The following is a 5,972-nucleotide window of genomic DNA, read 5'->3' as shown; positions in this document are numbered from 1 at the left end:
GAGAGAGAGAGAGAGAGAGAGAGAGAGAGAGAGAGAGAGAGAGAGAGAGAGAAAGAAAGAAAGAAAGAAAGAAAGAAAGAAAGAATAACTGTACTAAGGAAGAGAAATAGATATTCACAGCAAGACAATTGAACATTGGCATTTTTCTTTTCCAGGTTTACATGACTGTCCATTGAATGAATATGAATGACCCTTTTGCCAATACATGGAATAGGCCAGTAGAAAGTCAGAAAATTAGTTCTGAAATAAACAAGATATTGTTTTTAACATCTGATCATCCAAGTGAACTCTGAATATCTATAGAAAAAAATGTAATCACCCATGCTCATTTCAAAGGAATGGTAATCTTTTGTTTCATGGAATCCAGATAGGATGAAGATTAGGAAGGACGCTTGGGCTGTAGGATACCACTCCAAAACTTCACTATATATTCCCCATTTGGTATAACCAGATAAAAATAGCACTATTAATAACTGGATACCTAATGAAATCCATGACTGAACTAATCAAGGTAGTCTCAGATATGGTACTGGAAACTCCAGAATTCTTGATTTGGAGAAGTTTAACTTTCTTTCTTTCTTTCTTTCTTTCTTTCTTTCTTTCTTTCTTTCTTTCTTTCTTTCTTTCTTTCTTTCTTTCTTTCTTTCTTTCTTTCTTTCTTTCTTTCTTCTTAACTGCCGATCTCTCTCATAGAGGGGCTCTGGGCAGTGTACAATTTAATCTATAGAATAGTTCATACATTGTAGGTCTTATCCTCAGTTTGGTTTTGTATCGGAGAAGAACAAAAATCTATCAGCATTTCTCTTATCTCCTTTGATTAGAAGGTCATACTACACTACTGTGTATTAGCATAGTTGTTTTAAAGAAACTTACCTCTATTTAATACTAATATCTTTTTACCCCAACAGATGTCGAATGCTGAGGTTAGGCCTTTTTGAGCAAGAGACAACTATGTAAGAACTGCAACAACCACTATGTAGGACAAACAGGCAGAAGACTGACAGAATGCATCCATGAACACCAACTGGCAGTCAAAAGGCATGATGAGAATTCTTTAATTTCACAACATATAGACATATTTAACCATAGTTTCAATTGGGAAAATGTGACAATCCTAGACCAGGCCAAATCCAAAAATGCCAGGGAACTTCTAGAAGCCTGGCACTCTGACAAATCAGTCATCAATAGACATGTAGACATTAACAACATCTATAGATTATGCAAAAGAGACAATCAACCAGCCCAAAAGAGAAAAGGACTCCAGCACCCTCTCCACCAGTAATCAGCACTCAGATCAGCATAGATTAACTCCAAGGTCAACTTCAGACCAACATTCAAGTAAACAATACCCCAATCAAGAAACTGCCAAAGACCGCCCCCACCAACCCAGACAGGCAAGACACCAGAATATAAACCGACAGCAAACAGCACTCCTTACTAGCATTGATGATGTTATCTAGTTAGGGTAATGAAACGTCTTCAAGAAAACAAACAAACTCAGAGACCACTATGGACCCCTCACAGCTATGCTTAAGTGGGAATTTATCTGGTTTTGTTTTCTTGAATTGTCAAACAAAAAAAGCAGTAGTTTGTGATTCCTTTTTCTATGTTTATAATTTCTTCAGATTATCTGGAAATAATGGGAAAACTGGAGTATAGAGCTGTAGGGTTTAGGACATTCATTTCTGTTTGGCAAAGAACATAGGTTGTTTAAACAAAGTAGACAGATGAATGACAAATGGCTACTATTTAAACTGCATTTACAGAACTATAAATGAAGGAAGCAAAGTTGGAATACATTATGATTGTTGTTAGTCTTTAAAGCAAAGAAGCTTCCTGAAAGGATGATGACACTGAGATAATCAAGAGATAATTCTCAGATTTATAGCAGATTTAAAAAGAACATTGAGAATGCTAATATTTTTGAAAGATAATTATGATTTATGTTCTATCTTCATTTCTTCTACTACATAGTATCTTTAAAACCATTCACATATACTTGTAATAGAATTAAACAGAATAGTCACATTATTTTCATGGTCTTTATTTTTATTGATGTAGCAATAAATTACATTCCATTTCCCTTCCAAATCCAGAAAGAGAATGTTGTAGAAATGATGAGGTAGTCTGCAATCCCGATTACACTGTTAGGTATTTGAATATGATGGACTTCTACAGATGATGCCAAACCCAAAAGCACGTGGTGAATATGCTCTCATGTCAAATGTGCTCTCATGTTAATATGCTCTCATGTCAATAGTGCCAATTTTAAATGGATTAGAAGGGCTTTCATCTGCTAGTTTGCTTTGGCTATCTTTTTCTATTTAGATCAAGTCCATGTTATTCATATTGTGGTCCTATGCTCATGTTGCTCAATGTAAGAAAATTCTTCAAAGGCTCAGCTTAAAGTCCTCTTCTTCAACTAAGCATTGCAAACAACCTCCCTCAGAAAGAAATCTGGCTTCGCATACAACAAGTTGAAGAAAGTATTTCAGATACTTAGAAGATGTAACTTTGTCAACTCTACCTGTTCAGGTCTGATTGCCTCTTTATTCATTTGATTTATAGGCTTTCAAATCCAAAGGTTCTGGATGGTGTAAAAAGTTAATACAACATCCAATACAATATCAAACTACATACATACATACATAATAATGCATTGGTAAAAATGCAGGCACACACACCAACCTTCCAAACTCTACCACTCAGGATTTTAAAATCCAGGTTGTTAGAGATTTCCAAAGGATACCAAGGTAGGGTTAGATGATTCTCTGGGGAATGATAGTCCTCAGGGCAGATGCTTTTCCAGGCCCATTTTATGGCAATGGTAAATAAAGAGCAATTGACAATGCCATGACATCATAGGGGACCATAATCACCCATCAGTCTATAGACTGTTTCCCTTGATCTGTAGGTTCTCATTACTGACAATAACATGTGCTAGTGTAATCATGCATATACTTGGTATTCCTCTGCCTGGGATGAAGCTGTAGGAACTAATGTATTCTGAGTCAGACCAACTGCTGCTCATGTAGGGGGGGGAAAAGAGAGAGAGAGGGAGAGAGAGACTTGCTTGAGTAACCGTAATAATTGGAAAATTATTTTGATAGCCTGAAACAATCTAATATATTACAGAATTTTATTAAAATAATATCAAATCAAATTAACTGCTATTCCATAATGAATTAGGTAACAAGGTAGGCAGATATTAATCGGCCTTGGCTTCCAGGCAGGGGAGCCTGGAATTTATTAGCTATTGCAGGTTGCATGAAGACAAAGTCAGGAATCAGTATCACAGGCAGCGAAGGAAGCCCCTGAGACAAGCCGGCTTCCCTTTTTCTTTCATGCCCTCTCGCTTTTCCTTCCCTTCTAAGTTCTACTTTATCATCCATCATTAAACATTTATATTCTTTTATGTCAGGCCTTATGCATTTCTTTTAATAAACTAATTGCTTTGCAATTTAATAATTTTACAATTTAATAGTTGTAAACATTTTGCAGCAGATTAGCTCAATGAGTGAGATTCCAATATTGAGGGCAACAGTACTTCACTGCCCACTTATGACTAATCTCTAGGAATATTTTTTTTCCCTTCTGGCTTGTTTGATTAGCTAGAAAAAAAATCATTGCCCAGTTAAAGGATTATTTAATATTTAGATGCCTGTCATTTTAAAAAAGTGCCCACTTAAAACTATGTTCCAATGGGTTAGGGAGTCTGAGAAGGTGCCATCTACTGTGTCATAATGTTTTGGCTTGCTCTTGCACAACTTGCAGTCTCAGGGCCACATATTGTGCCCGAGAACTTGGAAAGAATCCCAGGAGTCTAAAATTGCATGGTCAATATACAGTAATGGAAAGGGAAAATTATTAAATATAAGGGGAATAAGTATTGGCTGAATTTAATTTATTTTAATTGAATTTAAATGTAAGTGATATATAGTTCTTGTCTAGCCTCATCCATGTCTTGTGTAGACCCAGCCTATATTTTAGAAAGAAGTTACCAATATACCACTCAAAGGTCAAGAGGGGCCCACAGCTCTGAAAAATGGCATACCTTGCCCAATGTCATCTCCACTAGCTGGAAGGGAACAAATGTGACTAAGGGAAAATTCTGTTGTTTGGTCTTTTCCTTTCTTTTTTTAGTAAATGAAACAAAAACAATGTTGGCATTTTGAACTGAAAAAACATGGACTTTAAATAGCAACTTCAAGAAAAGTTGGCCATATTGTTCTGGAGTTGTAGGCGCGATACATTTAGAAAGTGGCAGGCTGAAGAGATTTGGCCTAGTTAAAAAGATTTCCGAATAAAGAGATTTGCTATGAACCTTCCCACTGAAAGGATCAGTATTAGATTATACTGTTTGTTGGGTTTTAGGATATACGTCAGCGTTAAAAATCATACAAAGGAATTATATACTATATAGTATAATAAATATTGATTTGAGTTTTTTTATGGTCTGAGTTTCAAAATATCTATGAAAAGCACAAATGTATAATAAATAAAGCAGCATTAGACTATAGAATTAGACTGTAATTTTGCCTATTGAAGACTAGAGATACCAACAAAGCTCTATTAACCCCACAGACCAATTAAGGATAATGGTGGAATAGTTCTGATAGCATGACAGTATTTTTAACATACTTTTTCTTGGTTCTGTGACAAAAATGTCCATTTATTTTGGTAAAAAAATTGAACAATTTTAAACAGACAAAAATTCAGATTAAACATACAAAGCTATAATTAAATGTTTTCTTCAACATTTCATTTTTTAACTTATTTCCTTTGTAGTATCTCTTGCTTTGTATGATTTTAAGCAGCACAATTGTAATAATTTCTTTCATGTCTGCTGGATTGAAGCAGTAAGAATTTGATACATCTGCAATGACCAATCTTACTTATGCTTTGTATGTGTTTTTAAAGCTCTTCTCTAAAAGTAAATGGGATGACTAATAATGAGAATGATAACCTGGAGATAAAATGCTTTCCAAATAGTTTTGTCAGAGATGCATTTTTCACCAATACTATGTGAGATATCAGAATTATTACAGGAAGAGGTATATTTAAGTAAAATTCTTACAGATCAAATACCCACTATTCCATGATTTAAAAAATCCCTCTCCTGCCATATCTTTATCAAATTAATCTCACAATTTTTGTGGAAATTAAAATTACCTTTTCTCAATTGTGTGTATGTGTGATATAGTATAAAATATAGATGTAGAGAGTAAAACTTGGAAATAAGACTTTTTATCACTTACTTCAAGACTATGAAGTACAATGGTGCAATTTACCTAGAGTCAACAGGTAAAAAATGTGAATTCAATACTGGAAATGGATCAATCTATTGTGGAATTTACCTTAAATATGCCAATCAATTTATTTTATAATATAGGTAATACAAATCGTTGAACTCGTCTTTTCAATCAATTAAGCTTATAATAACAAGGTCGTAAATTAGAACTGTATTATAGAAGGGGAACTCAAAATATTGATCTTCTTTTAAGTATTCAGAGAAATTTTGATTATAATACATTGTAAAAGCTCTTTAAAAATAACTGGCAATCATTTTATTTTTTGTATCATGTGGCCATTATAATATGAATATTTGCATTCAACTGCAAACACACTACATAGAATTTATCACACTAAAGATAATGTTTATTAATGGAGGAAGTTCATCAGTTCTGTAAGTGCCACTGATGATAAGGAATAAGATATTATCATAAGATGTATGTGTGTATATGATTCTCTTTCCCCAGTTTGGGGGGGAATCCTTCAAGTCAGTCTTGGTTCCTGGCTATTGCCTAGACCAGTCCCTACAGTTTTCTTGGTAAGATTTTTGAAGAGGTTTGCCACTGACTTCTTCCTAGGATTTAGGATTTGGCCCAAAGATTTACCCTGCTGGCTTTGTACCTAAAATGGAACTAGAACTTGCTACAACTCATGGTCCTAAGCCTTGGGTCTTAACTACT

Source organism: Protobothrops mucrosquamatus, unplaced genomic scaffold, assembly GCF_001527695.2.
Source record: "Protobothrops mucrosquamatus isolate PMUCROS unplaced genomic scaffold, P.Mucros_1.0 scaffold_154, whole genome shotgun sequence".
Taxonomy (NCBI): Eukaryota; Metazoa; Chordata; class Lepidosauria; order Squamata; family Viperidae; genus Protobothrops; species Protobothrops mucrosquamatus.
The sequence above is the reverse complement of the archived record's forward strand: the minus strand, read 5'-3'. Positions refer to the sequence as shown.